Raw genomic sequence first — 23,212 nt, 5'->3', positions numbered from 1 at the left:
ATGCACTTGAGTGATCACCTTCTGTATTTAGAACATTTTAGAAATACTGTTGAATCACAGTGATACAGAGAAGGTTTTCAGTGATACATTTCATTCTGCGGTTTTAATCTGTAACATCTGAGGGTATAGTTACATTAACCCTCATGGGGTACGACTACTTTGTGTACCATGTGTGTGGCAAACGCAAGGAGCCCTAGCTAATATGGTATTTGCTTATACAATTTTACACATGGGTACCATATTTCTCTAACACAAAATTACACAGCGATCTGGTCTTTTTAATGAGAGAAACGAACATTTACTAAGTCAGTGACATGTGTCTGGGCAATTACACTGTTGGATTACTTCACATTTATGAAATTGTACTTTGTACTTTGTAAACTGTTCATATATTTTCGGAACAATTGTGATGCTGTGAAAGATTTGAATGATGTTTTTTGTATTGGATCATGATTTTTGAAGTATGTTTGAGGTAGATGACACCACTGAAACGAGCAGAGAGAATTTTTTTAAGGTTTCGAGATTATTGAAGGAAAGTATGACGATTTTATTTATCTGTTATGATGATATTATTATGACGACAATGTGTATTATGGTGTTGAGATATGGATATGATCGATAAGGTGATGCTATATGAGGAATATGTTTATGTGTATGTTTGTTATGATGATATATTCAACAAGTATCGACGAATATGTATATGTGTAATGAGGCAATTAATAATGAGTAGGGCTAGGGACTCTGGTTTGTGAAAAAGAATGTTGGAAACCAAGAATCGTATCTTAAGAGTTATGAAAGGTGAGTATATATGTGAATGTAAGTACCACAGTGCCGACCGAAATGATTGGACACTGTTATTGATGAACTTTCGTTTCTAAACACTTGTCCTGTGAATATTCAACTTGTGCAATTTTTTGTTGTTGTGGAACTGTTCTTGTAGCTCAAACTGCTGTCGTAAATATTTTGGTACAGTGTGTACGTGACCTTGACGTTATGATACACTGGGCTATGCACTAACTGCTTTGAAATATACCTACTATTGTGTGAACTTTAGACTTTCCTTGTACCGATTTAGTCACTTTGAAGCTCGTTGCAATTCTGAAGGCACTCGCATAGCTGCAGAAAAGAGAGGCCATTGACTTCGCTATTGACATTTCTTTGCACCACAAACACGACACACTATCACTTGCAAACATATGATTACGCTTTGGAGCTCGTACCTTATACTAATTACTGAAATGCTTATGAAGTGATGAGAAATATTCTTACGTCTACACACCTGATTATGACAAGTATCTTTCAACGAGAGATGAAAGAATTCTTACTGACTTATGAAATTTCATATGGGTATTGAATGATTTTTTCATACTTTGCTGTGCACAATTTTCTTATTTTATTTACTATCTGGTTTTCAACTGCACTGTAGCATTGGTTTTATAAAATAAAATATAATACATATGCTAATGTAAATACTTTCTGTTAACAGATCCATTAAATAACAATTTTATGATCCACATTCTTAAAAAAGGAGTACTAAAAGAAAGATGCATAAGAGGACATGAAAGGACTACTATCAGGAATTGCATAGATAATTTCCTTTCAAGAATTTGGTGATTTTTTTTAGTAGAATAAGTTGTTGTGGTGCACTACTTTAGTGATGTGACATACACGTTAAGATGTGAATGGATATTTCCCTTACCTGCATTGCTGCCTTTATTGTAATATTTTTTCTGCTTGTGCTTTCTCATTTTTAATTGTAAGATATTGCATTTGCTGCTGCTATTTGTCAGGGATTGTCCTACTGAATTTTACCTTGTATTACTCTGATAACTACCACTGATTAACATTGCTTGTTTACTTCATATTGCCTAATATTAGTTGTAACGTTGCATTTTCTTTCCTAATTTAAATATGCTCCTGCTTGCTTTGGTAATTTGCATTTTTTGGCATTGCTGTTTATGTTAATTGTTTTGTGCTGCAGCATTGCCTCATTGTCTAGTTTATATATTTGAGCTCAGTAGATTTAAGTTAGTTTAAGAAGGGATATGGTATATAAGAAAATTAGTTATGATGAGTTGGGAAGAAATGCATTGAGATCCTATAAGGAAACGGTCTGGCCTAAGAGTATTGTGCAATGAGGAATAATTATTTTGAAAGAGGAAATGAGCAGATGTAAGTAAGGTATAGTAACAACAGATTTAGGTAGGATTTTCTTGGAATTAAATGATGAGGTAAGAAATATATTTGTAAGTATAAATACAGAAAACATGCTTAGATAGTACTTTTTTGCGGAAACTAAGGGAGATCTCTGAGAATTAAATGAAGTTATGGTTGGAAATGAAGTATCACAAGGACTGCAGTCCCAAATGTTACACTGAAAATGAAACCTGCCCTTTCCTTTTGTGTTATCCCACTATGTGTTTATGTGCACCCTTGTGTCTGTGTTCTTCCTGTCTCGGTGTGTTCACCTGATTAGATTAAATTGGTAGAATTTTTTTTCTTCTAATACTAAGCTGCATTCACTGTGATGAAGAATACTGTTCTCCTCATCTCTAATTTTGTTTTGTAATATATTTATTACTTAGGGAAGATGTTCAGATCTTATCAATTCTAATCTGTTTTCTTTTAACGCTCATATGTCAAGTTAATGTTTCAATGGGTATTCTCATTTTTCATTTATTTGTTTACGTAACAATTCCTGTAATACTCATGTAAATGCTTATTTATATTTTTTTTTGTAACTCCTGTATTACTGCAAATGTTATCTATATTTCCAGAATGAGATTTTCACTCTGCAGCGGAGTGTGCGCTGATACGAAACTTCTTGGCAGATTAAAATTGTGTCCCGAGTTCGAGTCTCGGTCGGGCACACAGTTTTAATTTGCCAGGAAGTTTCATATCAGCGCACACTCTGCTGCAGAGTGAAAATCTCATTCTGGAAACATCCCCCAGGCTGTGGCTAAGCCATGTCTCCGCAATATCCTTTCTTTCAGGAGTGCTAGTTCTGCAGGTTCGCAGGAGAGCTTCTGTAAAGTTTGGAAGGTAGGAGACGAGATACCGGCAGAAGTAAAGCTGTGAGGACCGGGCTTGAGTCGTGCTTCGGTAGCTCAGATGGTAGAGCACTTGCCCGCGAAAGGCAAAGGTCCCGAGTTCGAGTCTCGTTCGGGCACACAGTTTTAATCTGCCAGGAAGTTTCGTTATCTATATTATCTTGTTTTTGACTATAATGATGTTTTATTCACATTTGTAATTGTATTCTTATGCTGTAAAATTATAATGGTATAGACACCAGTTCTTCAAGTTAAGTAAATTGTAGAGATTCATTTTACTGCACACATTTCTGTTGGTCATACTATAAGTATAAAATGTCAGAGGTTATACTACTGTGTTAGTGCTTGCACCTGTGTTGATAATTCAGTAAGGGATTGGTTAATAGTATTGCTGGTTCTAAGGATATTCCAAAAAGTTAGTGAGTGCACAAATGGTGGTTTATGGACTTGCTATATTATCCACAAGAATATTCAACTGTAATTGTGCACCCACACAGTCACAACGGATGGCTGCTAGCCGTTTCTTCAAGGACTACAGTGAGTCTCCACCTTTGGTGGCCCATTACTACCATAATTTCTACAAAAAATACTGTGGGTCTGCTCTCTGGTAACCAACTAATTCTACCAATATTCTTCAAGACTTCGACTGGCTCTGCTGTGGGATTCCTTTGTTGTGGCCCATTACCAATCTTCATGTCAAGAGTCAGCACTGTGTTTCCATTGGGAGGTCAACACTACTTCTTCAAGACTGCATGGAGTTCCACTTGTACATTTTCTTTTACTGCTCAGACTGACATAATACTGTCATAGACTACTCTTCTAATGAATGATTAGGACTGTCTTTAAGGACTGTGATGACAATTATTGCTTTTGACCAACAGTATATGACTAATTGCGGGCATTTGATCTATTTGATATTGTTAATATGAAAAAAAATTTGAAGATATTAGGCTTGGCCACTGCCCAAACACTCTGTAAGAGACTCTGTGGCTGCTCGGACAAGCAGTTGGAAGTGAACAATCAGTGGTGATGGAAGTTGGAGATGAACAGCCAGTAGTGATTGAAGTTGGGAATGAGAAGTCAGCAATGATTGAGGTTAAAGGTTAATAATTAGCAGTTATGGAGGTTTGCAGTATTAGCGCGAGCGGATATACGTCATTGAGATTTATTACTGATGTTTATATAATTTTTGAACTGGTTGTCACATTCTTAACTTAAATACATTGTTTGCTCTGCAACAAAATCTTTACTTTGCTAACCACATGTCTATTAGTAGTTAGAGCCTTCAGTAGTTAGAATCTTTTGTTTAGCTGGTGGTATTGGTGCTTGCAGCATTGCTGTAGTTCATGTAATGAAGATTTTTGTGAGGTACGTGACTTATGAAATGTGTAGGTTATTGTCAGAATTTCTTCTAATTCAGGGTCATTCCTTTGTATTAATTATTTGAAGTTAGGTTATCAATTTTAAAGCAGTCAGATCACATTATCCTTGAATATTGTGGGTAATTAATGAATAGGAGAAGTTTGAGTTGTGTTTGTCAGGGAAAATTCTGTAGGTCAGCCTTGAAAAGATAAAGACAAGCTAATTGACAGTAGATTCAGTTTCACTCAGAAGTTTAACCAAGTTTACTTGCATTAAATTTCACTCAGCAGTTTAAGAATATTGAATAAGCACTCAGTAATATAGGCAGCAATTTAAATAAAGAAGTTTCAACGTTACTTAATTATAGAATGAAATACGTCAGTTTGGAATAATAACAGGTAAAGTCAAATTATTGGATTCATTTTTCCTTTTTCGGATAGTACACTTCCCTAACAATGCTAATGTTTATACAGTTTCGTTTAACAATTAAGTTAGTTTAAAATTCACAATGAAGCAAACATGGTTACGTTGCGTTTCCACATCAATTCAACAGGTAATCACTGATCGCGAAAGCCTTTTCATTTACGTTCTTCTCTTAATATGTTTCCCCTATAACAACGAGTAATTATAAATCATCGCACTGTGCGAACCATGAATCCTTTAACTAATCTCGCCCCTTTTTGGCGAATTAGCTGAAATGCTCTACTCCTACAAACTGACGCAACACTTTTAATTCCATTCTACCAAAATTTGCTTACTGCTTAATGACGATGCGGTAGCGACCGACGGGTCCGTAACGAAGCTCAACACCAGCTGTTCTTCACGAAGCCAAGAGCCAAGACTGCGTACGACCACTAGCACTGCAGCATTATTGTCATTATGTACTGAGGTGACAAAAGTCATTGGATACCTTCTTATATCGTGTTGTACCTTCTCTCGTCCTGCGGAGTTCAGCAGTCCGTCATGGCTTGGACTCAATAAGTCTCTGGTAGTCCCCTGCATAAATGTTCAGCTCTGCTGCTTCTACAGCCGTCCATAATTGGGAAAGTCTTGCCGTTGCAGTATTTTGTGGATGTACTGACCTCTCGATTATGTCCCATAGAAGCTTATTTGCTGAAATTGTCCAGAATATTCTTCAAACCAGCCGTCAACAATGGTGGCCCGCTGACAAGGCGCACTGTCATCCATAAAATTCCATCCTTGTTTGGGAACGTGAAGACCATGAATGGTTGCAAATGGTCTCCAAGTCAATGATCGGTTCAGTTGGGCAAGAGGACCCTGTCAATTCCATCTAAACACAGTCCACACCATGATGGAGCCCCTACTAGCTCATATAGTGCCTTCCTGACAGCTTGGATCCATGTCTTTGTAACCTCCCCCTCACTTATCGACCTTAATGACAGTGAAAAATTAAACCGCGTGCACCTAATGGAAATTTGGGAAAAGCTATCGTCACCGAAGTTAATTTGTCGGTAAAGAGGGAAGAAAGGGTTACATCTTTATAAAAGGAAAAATGCAAATGAAATTGCTGGAAATTAATTTTGAGAGAAAGTTAAAACTTATAAAGAAAGTAAATGTGCGGTCGTTACATTAACAATTAATAGGCGTTAATTAGATATTTGAGATTTGGGGAAAATTACAGTCGCCAGTCCTATGGACAACTACTATAATAACTGAAAATGAAAGATTAATGCACATATAATTAGCACTAAAATCGTGGCAACTGAAGGTTAACACGTGCTGTGTGAAAACTGAATGTTTGTCAGAAGTAATAAATTTTCCTACACTCTGACTTAATTTAGCAAAAGAATTAATAAAACCGGAAAATGGAAAGTTAATTTAGTGACAGAAATTAATAGTGAACTTTGTTTCTGAAGCACTACGAAATTCAATAAAATAAGGTTAGTCTTGGGCTACCTCAACAATCATCTCAAAAGCTACTTGAATCTACGCAAATTTAGAAATAACAGATTTAACTTTGAACTTGAATTAAATGATTCTGAACAATTAACAATAGTAAAATTTAGTACGTACCAAGCTGACCTACAGTCACAGGTAAGCTAAAATATGGTAACAAAACTCGCACTCTTAATTTGTGCTTGTGTAATCTAAACATTGTAGCCAGCTATGAATACTTTGACTGAACTTTGAAATTAAAGCAGTGAAATGGAATGATATTACTTTAATGCTGGCGTTTGAATTTCAACGACACTCGGGTTCATTCCGGAAAAGGAAGGGACCCTGCTTGGCAATGCAACTGGGACAATGAGCAACAAAGGTTCATGCTACGTTGCTGTATTTTGCTGTTCAAAGTGGCTACTCCGCAGAAGAAATCATTTAGTGTTCTCGAGTTTGCGAATTGCAATTCCGTGATTACAGTGCAAAGATGTTTCAGGTTGAGGTACCAAATTGATCCTCCAATTGGGTGGAACATTCGCAGATGGTATCGACAGTTTCTAGATACAGAATGTGTATGTAAAGGAAAGAGTCCTGGCCGCCCTCGTGCTCTTGAAGAAAATGTTGCACGAATTCAGTCTGCTTTGCAACGTAGTCCTTCAAAATCAACTCGTCGTGCTAGTCGGGAGTTACAGCTGCCTACAGCAACAATTTGGCGTGTTTTGAGACGTCGATTGGTTATGAAGCCGTACAAGTTACAGCTATTACAAGCTCTGCGTCCTGATAACAAACGCAAACGTGTTGCATTTTGTAACGAGATTCTTGGTGCTGTTGACAATGATAACACTTTCGCACAACGCATCGTGTTCAGTGATGAAGCGACTTTCAATGTTAGTGGTCAGGTAAACAAACACAATGTTCGAATTTGGGGCCTACAGAAGCCTCATGCAGCCATCGAACATGTACGAGATTCGCGCAAAGTCAAGGCGTTTTGTGCGGTAACCCGATAATCTGTTTACGGCCATTGTTCTTTGATTGAAACACGGTTGACAGTCAGCAGTATCTCGGTACGTTAGAAGACTGGTTGTTTCCGAAACTGCGTGAAGACAACTTCATTTTTCAACAGGACGGGGCACCACCTCACTGGAGTCGCCAAGTGCTTCAATATCTGAATGAATCTCTACCGAACCGTTGAATTGGTCGTCAAGGAGCTGGTGACTTAGCATATCTCAACTGGGTAACACGTTCACCCGATTTGACACACTCTGACTTCTTCCTGTAGGATTTCGTTGAAGGCAACGTTTATATTCCACCACTCCCACAGAAACTGGAAGAGTTGAAGAACCGAATTCGTACTGCCGTAACATCAGTGACAAAGGACATTCTTGCCCGAGTATGGGAGGAATTTGAGTATCGATGTGATATTGTTCGTGTCGCTGATGAAGGACATATTGAACATGTGTAATCTGAACTGCAGAGATTCGTAGATCTGTGTGTAAAGTTTCATATTCGTATGTCTTAAAGTTAAATAAATATATGCTTTCGAAATTCGTATATTCTTTTTGAAACGCCCTGTACTTTAGACAAGACGGCGCGAAAAGAGGCAACGAACCCTAAGCAACAAAAAGTGTAAAGTCTTCGACATCAGCACTAAAAATATTCGTAAAATATACGGTACTATTTGCAAAATATACGGTACTCAGAAGCGATGATCTGTAAAACGTCACGATGAGAGCACGTGCAGAACAACAGAACCATAGTAAATGATTTAAATAGCAGAGAGCCTGCGTGCACATAAGCCCAGCAGCGCTCTTTTATGTAACTGGACAGGTCGATAGGCCAGTGGTTCAAAAATGGTGCAAATGGCTCTGAGCACTATGGGACTTAACTTCTGAGGTCATCAGTCCCCTAGAACTTAGAACTACTTAAACCTAACTAACCTAAGGACATCACACACATCCATGCCCGAGGCAGGATTCGAACTTGCGACAGTGTGATCTTGCGGTTCCAGACTGTAGCGCCTAGAACCGCTCGGCCACCCCGGCCGGCGATAGGCCAGTGTAACACATCACTCAGACGGTGCGGAGCTGTCATTCTAAATGGAAAGTGTCAATATGCTGCACCGGCACCACAGTGTGGAATATCTGCATGTGAGAACGATCGAACGGGACGGAATGGTTGGTCTCCGAGAGGTGGGTCTGTCGTGCCGTGACACTGTGGCTCACACAAGGCAAGCTGATTCAGCAGTGAGGCGTATGTGGATCCAAAGGAGAGAAAACGACAGTACACAACGACGATAGGATGCTGGATGACACAATGTGACCACAGCGCGCGATCACTACCGTCTTGTCCGCTGCACTGCTTGGGCATAACAGCTTCGGCCACAGTGTTGGTGCGACGTTGAAGTAGTTTCGACGCCGTCTTCTGAGGGCTGGACTGGTAGTTCGCATGCCATTGCGTCGGTTTCCACTGACCAGAACCCACTAACACAGCAGGCTACAGTGGGTACGTGAACGCCTACACTGGTGCACTGAGTGGCAAAATGTAGTGTCTGCGGACGAGTCCCGCTTCAACTTGTCCTACTATGACGGCCGCATACGCATTCGCCACCGCCGTTGTGAACGCAGTCAGGAAAACTGTATTTTTGAATAGCGTAGTGGACAAACGAAAAGTGTGATTGTTTGCCTACAACACGCGGTCCTGCCTCCCACGTCTTGAGGGCGGTCTGAAGTTTAAAAGTCCACAGCACTGCCACTCCTGCAGGCCGTTCCACGTGACATATTTCATCAGGACAACGTCCAGTCGCATGTGCCGGGGAATGTGCAAGCCTTCTTCGAAGGTCAGTGCGTACCACTGCTTCCCTGGCCTGCCTATTCGCCTGACAAGTCGCCCGTCAAAAATATGTCGTATGGTCGGTCGGCAGCTTCTTCGTTCAGGTCCTCCTGCAGCCACAGTTGACGCTTTGTGGACGCGCCTACAAACCGCGTAGCAGTGTCTCCTCACCAGCGTATTCAGGTGCTCTTTGATTCCTTACCGCGAAGTCTAGCGGCTCAGGTTGTAGAACATGGCGTCCGCTTCTCTGTACCTAATTTCCACACTCACAGTGATTGTACAGATCTGTAGTGCTAATCATTTGTGTGGTGTCACATCCCCAATCGATGGAATAAATTTCATTGTGATTACGGCTCTCGATCTTGGTGTTTCACTTTTTCCAAAAAGGCCGGCCGAAGTGGCCGTGCGGTTAAAGGCGCTGCAGTCTGGAACCGCAAGACCGCTACGGTCGCAGGTTCGAATCCTGCCTCGGGCATGGATGTTTGTGATGTCCTTAGGTTAGTTAGGTTTAACTAGTTCTAAGTTCTAGGGGACTAATGACCTCAGCAGTTGAGTCCCATAGTGCTCAGAGCCATTTGAACCATTTTTTTTTTCCAAACAGTAGTTTAGACTGTACGTCTAACGGCTCAAATATAAAGTGTGGTGTCACCGCCAGACACCACACTTGCTAGGTGGTAGCCTTTAAATCGGCCGCGGTCCGTTAGTATACGTCGGACCCGCGTGTCGCCACTAACAGTGATTGCAGACCGAGAGCCGCCACACGGCAGGTCTAAGGAGGCTCCCTAGTACTCGCCCCAGTTGGACAGCCGACTTTGCTAACGGTGGTTCACTGTCTACATACGCTCTCATTTGCCGAAACGACAGTTTAGCATAGCCTTCAGCTACGTCATTTGCTACGACCTAGCAAGGCGCCATATTGTTACTATTCTGAACAGATAATATTGTGAATCATGTACCGTCAAGTGCGACATTCATCATTAATGGATTAAAGTGAAGTATGAAACTAATTACTTGCGCTTTCTGAATTCTCATTTCTTGTCATGTTCCAGACCTCACGTCAGTATAGTTCTTCCCTCCTCATGCCAGCCTGCGTGAGCTAAAACGCGTGCATTTCGGCCTCCTCTTGTAACACGGTGTTGGCTCTCCTGCCAACACAACATAAAGGTCGTCGATTCAACTAAATAGCTAGAAATTACAATTACGAATATCTTAAATTTGGACTACCACACAGAAAATGATGTGGAGAAAGCGAACCAAGGGTTCTCTGTTATTGGTAAAACGCTTAGAAGATACAACAAACCTACTCAAGAGACCGCCTCCACTACGCTTGTCCTTTCACTTCTGGACCACTGCTACACGGATTGGGATCAAAACTGGATAAAATTGACGGAGGACATCTAAAAAGTTCAAAGGCAGATCGTTTAGTATTATCGCGAAGTACTGGAGAGTGTCACAGATATGGAAAGAGAGTTGGAGGGGTTGGAATGGCGAGGGGGGGGGGGGTTGTGGGGAGGCGACATCTTTCCAAGAAATTTCGATCATGACCTTTCTCCTCCGAATGTCAGAATATCATGTTGACTCTCACTTACATAGGGACAATTAACCACCATCAATAAACTAAGAGAAATCACAGCTCGCACGAAAATATGTAGGCGTTCATTTTTCCCACGTGCTATCCGAGAGTGGAGCAGTCGAGAAATAAAGTGTAAGTTGCTCTATGAACCCTTTGCCGATGACTTAAGTGTAAATTGCAGATTACTCGCGTAGATTTAGATGTAGATGTGTATTGAAGTGCACTGAGAATAGTTCTATTCGCTGAGAGGAAATTATGTGTAAATTGCTAATTACATTGCCCCATGTTTGGAGACAAAAATGTGGTGACTCCTTCAAAATTCTCTCTGATATAGCACAGCACGCAGATTACCAATGAAATCACTCCACTCTTGAAGCCAATGATTAAGTGACATCAGTAGCTCAGTGAACTTAAACGTCAAACTGAGATTAGTGGATTGACGTACGAATGGAACAGATTAGTTGTAGTACTACTTCGTGAAATGCTTGCATTTATTGCAATACCTTTTTCATAAAAAGAAATGACAAATCTCATTGCCGATTTGAGTGTCCGTGAATATGACTCAGTTATTAGAGGAAATTAGGGAGGAATGAATCATTTCACCATTCATCACATTCGGCGGCAGACGGAAGGGCACCCTTGTGCTCTTGCTTCCGTGCTGTCTCACTGACTGTCTCTTCTCTTCTCACCACCCTGCTAAGCTCAACGACTCCTCGAAATTGTCCTCCTCCAGTAGTTGTCATAGACAGAGTAAATTTGCAACGCCACCCAATGACTGATCGTAGTTTCGTGACAAGGCCTCCCAGCGCAGGGTGGAACTTTCCTATCTTGCGTGGGCTGGTGTGTGACTCGAGAATTGGCGTCCTTCTCACATTTTCACTGTCAAGGCTGTTGCCAGTGTTGGTCCCACATTGTTTCGATGTTTTGCTGCATTTCTAAACTGCTGTGAAGGCAGGCACACAACACCTCTCACTGGGTGACGTCTGGACAGTCTCATGTTTGTGCTTTGTCGAAGACTCTTCCGGTGTTCGTGATATATAATCAACCTCCTTACTGTTAGAGGAGGAGGTACCGCAGGAATTAAAGCTATGAGAAGGGGTGATGAGTTGTACTTGAGTAGCTCAAATGCTGCCGGCTCGGTAGCTCAGCGTGTTCAGTCAGAGGGCTGGTTGCCTTCTGTAATAAAAAAACTGAGTAAAGGAATCAACGATCTCTTTGAACGGATGTTGTGTGACGTCCGCCCAGACCAAGCACAGCGAACAATACCGAACAAAATTAACAGAAGTAAAATAGAAAGAAAAGATGGTAGAGGACTTTCCCACGAAGGGCAAAGGTCCCGAGTTTGAGTCTCGGTCCGGCACACGGTTTTAATCTGCCAGGAAGTATCAACCTCCTTAATGTCCAGCAAACATTTTTTAAGCAGGCTGATTTCTTCCACAGATCCTTTGTTCCACGCGCCTCCCTGTGCGAATTTTTGGTGCTTTGTGTATGTTCCGTCCTAGTGCCTGTGTGTTGCTGGAATATTCGACTCGATATCGCTTTCTAAGACAGACAATAACGGCTACTGCGAGTCAGAAAATTCGCACGCCTCGACGTGTGCATTCTTGCTTCTTTTGGGTCTATGCTCCGCCCCAGTTTTCCGCACGCTTCTCATTTTCCGCCAGGCCCTTCGCGAGGTGTCCATTCTTAAGTGAGGCCCCCTGTACAGCCCCAGAATGCGTCTCTTGCGCTCGCCCTATTGCGTTCGACTTTCACTTTGTCCTGGGGCGTTCGAGCTGTGAGTTGGCGAATGTGGCCCCCGGAAGGGGTATCACAATATCTTGTCCGATAACCTGTTTATGTTTCGATATTCTTCAGTGACTGGATAAATGGTTTATTTTTAACTTTGTGTGGGTAAGATTAAGTCCATAAAAGAGCAACTGACCCTCATTACCTATGGGTAGTAGCATTCTGTTATCGTGGTATGTTCCCTCATTTATGACTCACAATTGTGTTTAATTTGAATTGAAGTGAAGGTTAACGTACGCTGGAGCTCACTGTGTGTGCGCGTGTGCGCGTGTTGTGTGTGTGAGCCCGAGACGCGGCTCCGCTCAGGCAGCCACCATAGCGCGGCAGTGGCAGCCGGCCGCTCCCGGCGGCTGCCTGCAGGCAGGGGGAGACAGACGCCACTGTTGCTCGGCGTAAGCGCGCCTTATCCGCTTACCGCCTACCTTCCCGCGCAACACGGCGCCGCCCTCGCCCGCCGCTCTCAGACGTTTAGGCTGCTCCGTGTAGCGCCTCCTACCGCTGCCCGCGTCTCAAATTTTCGACGCGCCCAGCTCCTGCTGCGTCACTTCGCTGCGTCAGATGCGTCACTCACCTCTCTGCCTTTTCCACACGTGCTCTGTACTCTCGCCGAAGGAAGTAATTCCCCTCCTTCCACGGCAATTTCGGTCCACATCGACTCAAAACCATACGTAAAAAGCATGTAGAGGTTACATCTCATCCTACCAAATGTTACGGTTTCTTCCCGTTCCAGTTACAAATCGAGCGCCGTAAGAATGACAGACTAAATGCCTCTCTGAACGCTCTAATCTCTCTCCGCCGTCCCCGTGGGAGATATAAATTAGGACCCATAGTGTATTATTCTGACAAAAAAAGTGAAGCACCCAGAAACGTTATCGGAGGTCGATGTAACTTCCAACGCGTACAAACCAACGGCAGTTATTTGTTTATTTACTTGTTTTTTGAAACAATAAAGACATGTTATCTGATGTTTTAAAGCGGGACGTGCATGTTATAGTTTTTGTTTGTAACCTTTCTATAAGTTTTTTGTTTCTTTTGTTTTATCTACAGTATGTGGTAAAGAATAAAAATTTTCAAAATAACAATAATTTAAGATTGAAATATAAATAAAATTTTCTGTTTTTAAGAATGATGTAAGAAGATGGTATGATAGAGGAGAGATTTGTTAGTAACAGCCGGTTTTTTCGAGCATGGTTTCTTCGAGCTATTGACCGCCAGTCATAACAAAAAGTTTCGTTACTAGTAGAGAATAGTACTGCTAATGCCACCTATGAACGTTAGGTGCTCATCCGTGTGAAACATTTCCGATTTTCCTGTGTTCTTGGCTAGGTCGCCAACACCTTACGCTTGTTTATTTACTGTTACATCTCGACTTCCGCGCCCTGTTCCTCTCCAGTGTCACTGATTTCGCTGTTACTGTGAGTGTCGTTGTCCATCTTCTGGAGAATATTGTTGCGTTGCAAATAGGTTTGTCCGTTAGGTTGGGTTCGCAGGTACTCTTCGTTGTTTTTTCAGTTCTGTTTGTAATGTAGTGGTACCGATTGTTCTTCGGCTCTTGTTGCTGCGTATATATGAAAGCCTTATTTCAATAGTGGTACAAGTCCATTACCTCCACTTTTCTGCCTATAATGCTTCTGAAATTAATGATCCAAACAAACAGAAACAAAGGTTCATCTCTAGCAAGAAGCCATATGCTTTAATATTTCTGGTATCTCAACTGCAGATTTTTCAGCGCTTATTTAACTTTAGGACTCTGTATTTCAAAATGAACAAAAATGGACTTGTACCACTATTGATATAAGCCCATCATATTTACGTCTGTTTCTGTATAGTCTCAGTGCAGTGTATGTCTATCGTGCTCGTATTTCCCGCAGAAGAAGACAGAGTGTTCTGGGGAAAATTCTTCCCCGCATGAGCATGTAGGTTTCTGTCTAACACTCACGTGATTTAAGTCCGTGGGATAAGGTCTGTGTCCAGTTGACAAATGTACCATACCACTGCTGGGATCGATATGTTTCATTCTCAACGCTCCCTTATGTTAGGGAGGGAGTCGTGCGGTCTACGTCCCTTATCAGTTACACGCCACTCACCTTGCCATACATCCGAACGCCAACTTTTAAGGTGTATTCTGTATCGATACACTAGTTATTGTGTGTACTTTAGCGTGTCTCCACATCTGTAACCACTATCTTGCAGCTCTCTATTTCATCGTGATATCTATGGAACATATTCCGAGCAACACACACTGAGGTGGTGCCGAAGGCTCCAGATAGACTAAGTAGGACACTTCTCTACCTTCGTCTAACTGATGCTTTGTTGGTGACCAGGTTCAGTCGGTGTACCCACGCGCTGGCTGCAATGATGAGTACTGATTCTAAGACCGCACAGTGGTATGTCCGTATGCCGCATGACTCATAGAAGTGGTCCGTACTGTTTTAAATTTATCCTCACCAGTTTATGAGTCCTTTTTCTCCTTTGTCTATTGTTAGCCTTATGAGTACGTGGAAATTAAATTTCTCATCTACGTGTACCCCAAGAGAGGGCATAAGATGTGCTCGTCTGATGTTTGTGTCTCCTATTTTAACTGAAGGGTTCCTTTAGGGTGATCCTTTGAGTAACGTATATTTTGTTTTGGTTTCGGCTATCCTGAGTTTGTTGTTGTGACACCATTGTGTTATTATCTGTAGTATTCCACTGGTATTCTCTTCTAGCTGGGCGCTGTTATCTGCAGTGGTTACAACTAATCAGTCATCTGCATAAGCGAAAATTCCATCTGACCTGTCATCTCCATCTATAAGTTGTAGTAGGGTTCGATAGTTATGCCTCGGAAGATGGAGTCGTAGATTGAACCTTGAGAACAGTCTTTGGTAATTCTTTTAATTACTTTCCTACTGTCCATCTACTATTCGACTACTCGGTCTTGACAGTGGCCAAGGAGACTGTTGTACAGTGACTGCGGTACCTTCAGATGTCTTAACCTTTGGAACAATGCGGGCCACCAAAGGTTATCAGTTGCCCCGGCAATTTCAATTATTATTGTCATGGGGTATTTCAGTATAGTAGTATTAATTATGCGTAGGGCATAGTTGATGGCATCATCTATTAATTTGCAGAGTCTGAAGCCGAACCGGTATTGGCTCATGCTCTTGAGAGCTCTGTGGGTTTGCAAGCCCTTACACAGTAGCTTCTCCTGAATCTTTGCTAAAGTGTTTATTAGATATATTTAAGTCTTTGGACCTAAAGGTTTCCTGTCTGCTGATTTCTTAATAATGACTGCTTTGGAGGTTTTCCATACTGTAGGTACCCTGTTCAACAGTAAGGCACCGTTCAGTAACATTGTAAGGAACGGCGTGATCTGCGATACTAATTTTTTCAATGTTTCCGAGTGAATGCTATCTGGTCCAGGCACCTTTTTGTTTTTGAGCTCTGATATTACTAGTGCAATCTCTTGTTACACAGAAGAACAGGTGACAGTTGCAATGTTGCTTGGTGCGTATACGTCTTCTCTTAATGTTGTATTGTGTGTCTATTTAGATCATGTCGTCAGGGAGCAGTTTATACAGTAGAAACACCGTTATGTTCTTCCATTCCCTCGTAATCGTGCCTTCATCCTGCCTTAGCGTTCCCAGAGCTAGTGGGGTTTTTATCTTCTCTGTCAGTATTTTGCATGATTGCCCGCATACATTTTGCTCTGTTTCTGTTGCTAAAAATCGTTCCCCATGTTTTTACGGGTCTTGAATAGGTCTGTCTGTATAAGTCTTGTGGATGCCTAAATGATCCAAGTCTTACGTCTCTGTCTCTATCTACTTTCACCCATTTTATACAATTTTTGTTCCGTTTCAGTCTCGTGAGTTTGTTTGTGGTATTGGTGAGCGTTTTGTGTTCTTTGCTGTCAGTATTGATGTGTTTTGTGCATGTTGTATTACCTGTGTTAGTTTCTGTGCTCCGCAATCGATGCCTCCAATCACGTTGTCTAGATCGTGTTGTTGGATTATTGTTCCACTCTGCATTTTGGAACAATAAGTTTCTGGTATATGATTTGGTAGTTGTGTTCTGAGGCCGAATTAGTGTGTATGTTATGACACTATGGTCACTACTGGTTATGTTGTCATCGTACGGTCCAGTTTGTCACGTACGCCATTGCGTTATTATTTGCTACAGTAAAGTCAATACTACTGGTCGTACCGTCGAACCCTGTGTATGTTGGTATTGCCCCTCTGTGTTCATCACATGTAATTGCATTTCTCATATTAGAAGGAGGAGGACGAGATAAGTGCTGAACATCCCATTGAAAACGAGGTCATTAAAGATGGAGCGCAAGCTCGGATTAGGGAAGGATGGAGAAGGAAAGCAGCCGTCCCTTTCGAAGGAGCCATTCCGGCATTTGCCTTAAGCGATTTAGGGAAATCACGGAAAACCTAAATCAAGATGTCCGTTTTAGATCTGAACCGTCATCGTCCCGAATGTGAATCCACTGTGGTTTCTTGTATTAAATTGGTGATTACGCGTCCTCTGTCATCTGTTCTGTCTGAGTCCCAGCAAGAATTAATGTCAGCAATTATCACAAACTTTTTACTTCTGACATGCATTTCTAAGTCTCTGATGTGGTCTGAGGGCTGTATTGGGCATAAATGGATGCAATCACCCATCTAACATTCTCATTGATAATCTCTATGGTAGCTAAATGTTGATTGCATGACTGTGTTACCTTATTTATGTTATAACTTCTATTTAAAATTGCTATTGCACCATTACAGTCATTGCTGCCTATTATTATGGTGACATGTTTAGGTACAAATATTAGTTGTCCATTTCTATTATAAGGTTCTTGTAAGCACATGATGTCTGCCTGCAGGTCTTGTGCTATTTTTGGGATTTGCTTGCTAATTGTAGTACTGTGTTTTGTATTAAGTCGTGAGATACTCATTTTTATCTAAGTGTTCTGGGCGTCTGTGAGTAATCGAACCATGTCGTCCCTGTGCTCCTATATGATCAGTATATCTTTTGTCCAAGTCGAATGATTCTGACGTGCGCAGGAAGACCTGGAGTATTAGGCCGAGCACTGGCTTTGCTGATGTAGGAATATTCTCTGTCCTTGGGATTATTCCGCCTGTCTGCTCAGTTACTGGAAAACACAGAGAATCACCCTTTGGAAGGCACAATCTAAGTAGTATCTGCTGCGCTGTCTGTTCCAGTCTGTTTAAAAGGAATTAAATTTGAAATTATCATAATAGGTTTAGGTGACTTCTTGTTGGTGATGGTTTCTGTTGCGGTTTCTGCGGTGATAGCAGATGTATTAAGGTTTGGTGTTGGCCGCTGATTGAGAGACATTTTAAGATCTTTTTCGGATGTCACACGGTTACGCTTCATTTTTTCACACCCTTCTTCAATGTTTTTGGCTTTCACACCTTTCTCACTAATGTTCGTGGTCGTTGCTGGTGTGGTGTCAGGGATGGTTGTGATTTGTGTTGGCCTAGCTGTATGTGTTGTGGTATCTTTGTTGATATTTGTGGTGGTGGTTGTTTCTAGATGTACGGTGACATCATTGCAAATGTCACAGTGTCTCCCTCAAGTTAGTCTTCATTTAATTTTTCCACTTTTATAAGTTCGGGTTCGGTAATTCTGGATTTTGTACTGGTTTGTGGCGTGATTGTTTCGGCGTCTATTGTTTCTCCTGTCGTGGGTGGAGAGTGCCCCCCGAGAAAGATTTGACTGGTTTGATGTATTGTTCATATTTACGTGTGCCTTGAGTTTTTCTGTGTGATGTTGATTCCGTTTTGTGAACCTCTTGTGTATGTGTGATGTGATGTACTTCGGATGGGTGAAATAGTGTATGAATGTTTCGGTTTTGTTCGTACATTATTCTAGTGTGCAGTATATATGTAAGCTCATCTTTTAACTCGTCTATCCTCTGCATTAATGTTATCTGGTAGTTTATCCAGTGGCGTATTCATCTTTTGATTTGATATGGCACCTCGTTGTGGATGGAACCGCCAACTGTCACATCATCTATATATTCTACCTATTAATATAGTTGTCACGTAACGTCGTTGAATGTGTCAGGGGCGGAATGACTTCATTTTCGTCGTAATTCTCTGGCAGAAGACTCGTTTGTCTTCTTCAAAAAATCACTCTTCGGTAGCTCCTCTCTACTGTTGATGGTGATTTGTATTTATGTGTTTTCGATGACTGGCTTTGGATGTTCATGTTCGTTGTGTGTGTGTGTGTGTTGATTTTAGTTACCATAGACTGTACTTTCCAGGAGCCGTTCATGCAGTAGTTTATAGGTTTGACAATCACCTCCTTTTGATTTGCTGCAGACACGACCTCTGTATTTCTAGGGTTCAAAATGGCTCTGAGCACTATGGGACTTAACTTCTGAGGTCATCAGTCCCCTAGAACTTAGAACTACTTAAACGTAAATAACCTAACGACATCACACACATCCATGCCCGAGGCAGGATTCGAACCTGCGACCGTAGCGTTCGCGCGGTTCCACACTGTAGCGCCTAGAACCGCCCGGCCACTGCGGCCGGCTGTATTTCCAGGGGATAAGCTGCAAGCCTCATTGGACGTGCACTCAGTACCCTTGTATCCCTGGTTGCCACACTTAGCAGATGTAACGTCGGTCTTTCTGCACCTTTTAATCGTATGTCCACTGATTTACTACCGTATAATATTCCATAGCCAGTAATAAGTCTGTGGAGACTCTCCGTCTTTGTGTTAAGACTCTGTACAGGTGGACGAATGACCTCCGGCCTATATGATAGTAGCCCCTTCCCTTGGGCTCCATTTTAAACCTTGGCTTCTCTGTTCAAGTCTTCTTTCGTGCCACGCGGGGTAGCCGTGCGACCTGAGCTGCCTTCTCATGGTTCGCGCGGCTGCCCCGTCAGAGGTTCGAGTTCTCCCTCGGGCATGGGGGTGTGTGTTGTCTTTAGCGTAAGTTAGTTTAAGTTGGATTAAGTAGTGCGCAAGCTTAGGGCCGATGACGTCAGCAGTTTGGTCCCATAGGACTTATCACGAATTTTCAATTTTTTTCTTCTTTCATGGTGTCACTGCTCTAATATCGGGCAGGTGATATATTGCCACGAGTGGCTCACGTTTTGACGGCCCATGGCGGACAATGGTGTCTGCACGACTACCGTTTTCTCTATTATTTTTTGACAATCGTCCTGCGTTGCCGTTTCTGCTATCAGTCTGGGTGGTTCTGACTGATGGTCTGCACGTGTTGACATCCACTTACTTTTTATTCAATGACCAGTACCACGAGCAGACAGATGGAGTTGCGATGTGTAGTCCGTTGTCTCCTGTAATGGCAAATTTGTTTATGGAAGACTTCAAGGAACGTGCATTGAAGTCGGCGCCTTTGAAATCCGCCTGTTTCTTCATACGTGTTGATATTTTTGTTGTTTGACCTCATGTCAGGGAGAATTTGAATGCCTTTTTAGAACATCTGAACTCGATCCATCCGAAGATTCGATTTACGAGGGAGGTTGAAGACGATGGTTGCCTTCCGTCTCTTGACGTTTTGGTTAGGAGGAAGGATGATGGATCATTGGGACACGCCGTTTACCGGAATACAGGAAACGTACTCACACCGACCTGTATTTACAGGCTAATAATTGTCACTATCCGGCTCAGCGTGAAGGGGGTACTTCGCACCTTGGTACACAGGGCGCACGTCATTTCCGACACTGGCACTTTCAATTCCCAACGTTCGTCTCATAAATGCACGAGCCTCAGTTCTGTCATCAAACTTCCAGTTTGATAGCTCGTTATTAGTATTATCAGATCGTGCTACTTTTCTATCCTTCATCTGCTTTGATGCCTCGTGTATCTCCTCCAGTGTAATATCGTCTCTTTGGTATGCTTCTTCATTTTATTCTTTGTCCTGGTATATTTTCGTTTGTTCAGTTTTATCGTTGTTTTCTACCCATAATCCGTGATTGTGTTTTATCCAAACTTCTTTGTCTATTACGTGTAATCGTGCAGAATTTTTCTCCTGTTCGTTAGGTTGTTTCAGAAGGTTATAAGCTATCTTTTGTCTACCATGTAGATCATTTTCAATCTTTGATGTTTTTCTATCTCATAATTCTTGATGAGCTTCTCTCAATATTTTCTTAGCACATTTATGTTTCTCTTTATACTGCGCTTTCGTTTCTTATGTACTGTGCTGCAGCTTTATAATAGAAGTCTTTGTTTCTCTTTAATGGCATTTAAAGAGAAACAAACACTTCTATTATAAAGCCATACCTCCATTCGATATTTTGACCCCTTTCTGCTCCTAAATTTCTTTTTCTTCCCTACTGCCTCGGTCGCCGGTTGGATCACACATGCTTTTATGTTTCCCCATTCCGTGTTTATATTATTTTTTGTAAATTTATTTTGTAAATAATGCATGAGTATCTGTTGAAATAGACCTCTTACGCTGTCCTGTTACTGAAGATAGACTTTGAAAACTTCGTCTTCGAGTTGACTCTTCTCATTGTTTTGTTTCTTACATCCAGTAATCAGGTTTACCGTGGCAGTCCTCATGGAAATAATCTGACTCAACGCCGCTACCTCTACGTACCCTTAGATTTTGCACTAGTCCGCCGAGATTTCTGGTCAGTACGACATAATCAACAATAGATGGTTATAAATAACAATGGACTCGAATTACGTCATGTTGTAACGTATAACGAAATGAAAATTATCGACAGTTTCTGCAGAAGGAAGTATATTCACAAATTCACAGAATGTAAGATCTATTATTGACTACGTCATAGTGAACAGCACTACATCTGCCATAAATTAAATACCGATTGTCTGTCAAAATATAACCTTTGTTACTCGTTTCCCTTAAATATGATAGCTCCTGCCACTGAACTAGTCTCTACACTCCACGATGGAGATGACTACGATTTCTCTTCGTCTTACGGAGATGGAAAGCATTTTGCGCTATCTGATCAAACGTACCCAGGTATCAACGACGGTGGACATAAATACGGGAAGCACCCCCTTCGCCTTTGCGACGGCCCAATCTCTACAAGGGACACTTTCAATGAGGTGTTTGAATGTATGTGGAGGAATAGCAGCCTATTATTTCTCAAAATCTGAAACCAGAGAAGGTAGGTATGTTGGACGTTGGAGTCTTGAGTAGAGTCGACGTTCTGACTCATCCCAAAAGAGTTCCACTGGGTACAGGTCGGGACTCTGCGCAGGCTAGCCCATTTCATGAATGTTATTGTCCACAAATCATTGCCTCATATCTACTGCCAGGTACATTGTTACTCTGATGAAATAGCTGTCGTCTCCAAACTGTTCCTCTCTCCCTAACTGCAGAAAACATCCTATTCCGCAATATCATCTGCTTAGGTAATTCACTGTTGGCACAGCGCATTGTGACAAGTATCGTAGTCCAGGCGTTCGCCAACCCCACACCCATCGATCTGACTGCCATCGGATATAGCGTGATTCATGACCCCAAATCACTCTTTCCAGTCATCCATCATACAGCGGCATTGTTGTTTACACCACCTCAAGCGTCGCTTAGTACTAATTACATAAAACTGAGGCTCGTCTGCTGTACCTCCTACGCACAGACATTCTTCTAGCTGGGATATTTGAAGCACTTTGGAATCACAAGCGACTCTCGCTGATTTCATACCATTTTCACAAGCATCCTACTCAATGCTCGACGGTCCTTGCCCATCAGTACGCGAGGTCTCCCTAGTCTCGGCTTAACTGTGCTTGTTGCTTCGTGTTTCTGCTTCACCATCACATCACCTACAGTCGACTTGGGCAGGTTTACATGGGATGAAATGTCCCTGAAGTAGCCGGCCGAAGTGGCCGTGCGGTTAAAGGCGCTGCAGTCTGGAACCGCAAGACCGCAACGGTCGCAGGTTCGAATCCTGCCTCGGGCATGGATGTTTGTGATGTCCTTAGGTTAGTTAGGTTTAACTAGTTCTAAGTTCTAGGGGACTAATGACCTCAGCAGTTGAGTCCCATAGTGCTCAGAGCCAGCCATTTGTCCCTGAAGTAGCTATTACTTACGCGAAATTGAGCGATTCGCGTTCGAAGTCACTGAACTCTCATGACCGAGCCATTCTACTGTTATTGTCCCTGTACTTACAACACAAGACTCCCCGACTATTTACACTGGAAGACACGTCCCCTGTAGTATCTGGTTCTCAATTCTGCATTTCGTACATGTGTCCAGATACTTTTGATCAGATAGAGTACAAGCACAGTTGATCTCCGAAGTGGGTTGTGGTCAAGGTCTACGAGGGCGGCTACAAGGCAAGAGGGTAGGTGTTTCCCAGCACTCACTGAAAAGATGTTATCGGCGGGAGTAGGAAACAGCCATTGGAAGTGGCTAACATATGTTACTGAGGCTGACTGGCTCAAAGTCATTTAATACAATAATTTGTACCTCGAGAAATACTGAAGTGCGTGAGAACCCCTTGAGAGTTAAAACAGTGAACCGTAAGCATTTGGGACAGTCGTGTTACTCTGAGTGTTTCGAGTACGATTTCGGGATGGGGTTACATTTCAAATATTAAATAACCTGGCCAACGAGGTATCACGCAAGGTTCTTCAGGAATACTTGAGGGATGATCGCTACAGTTAGCAAAACATGAAATGTACACCTGGTCACATCAATCGCGTACGGCCAGGGCGTGGGCTCGCCGATCGCCGTTACGGTCGGAACCCGCCACGCTTTGGACTAGGG

This window comes from Schistocerca nitens, chromosome 2 (assembly GCF_023898315.1).
Source record: "Schistocerca nitens isolate TAMUIC-IGC-003100 chromosome 2, iqSchNite1.1, whole genome shotgun sequence".
In the NCBI taxonomy this organism is placed as follows: domain Eukaryota; kingdom Metazoa; phylum Arthropoda; class Insecta; order Orthoptera; family Acrididae; genus Schistocerca; species Schistocerca nitens.
This window is presented reverse-complemented; position numbering follows the sequence as displayed.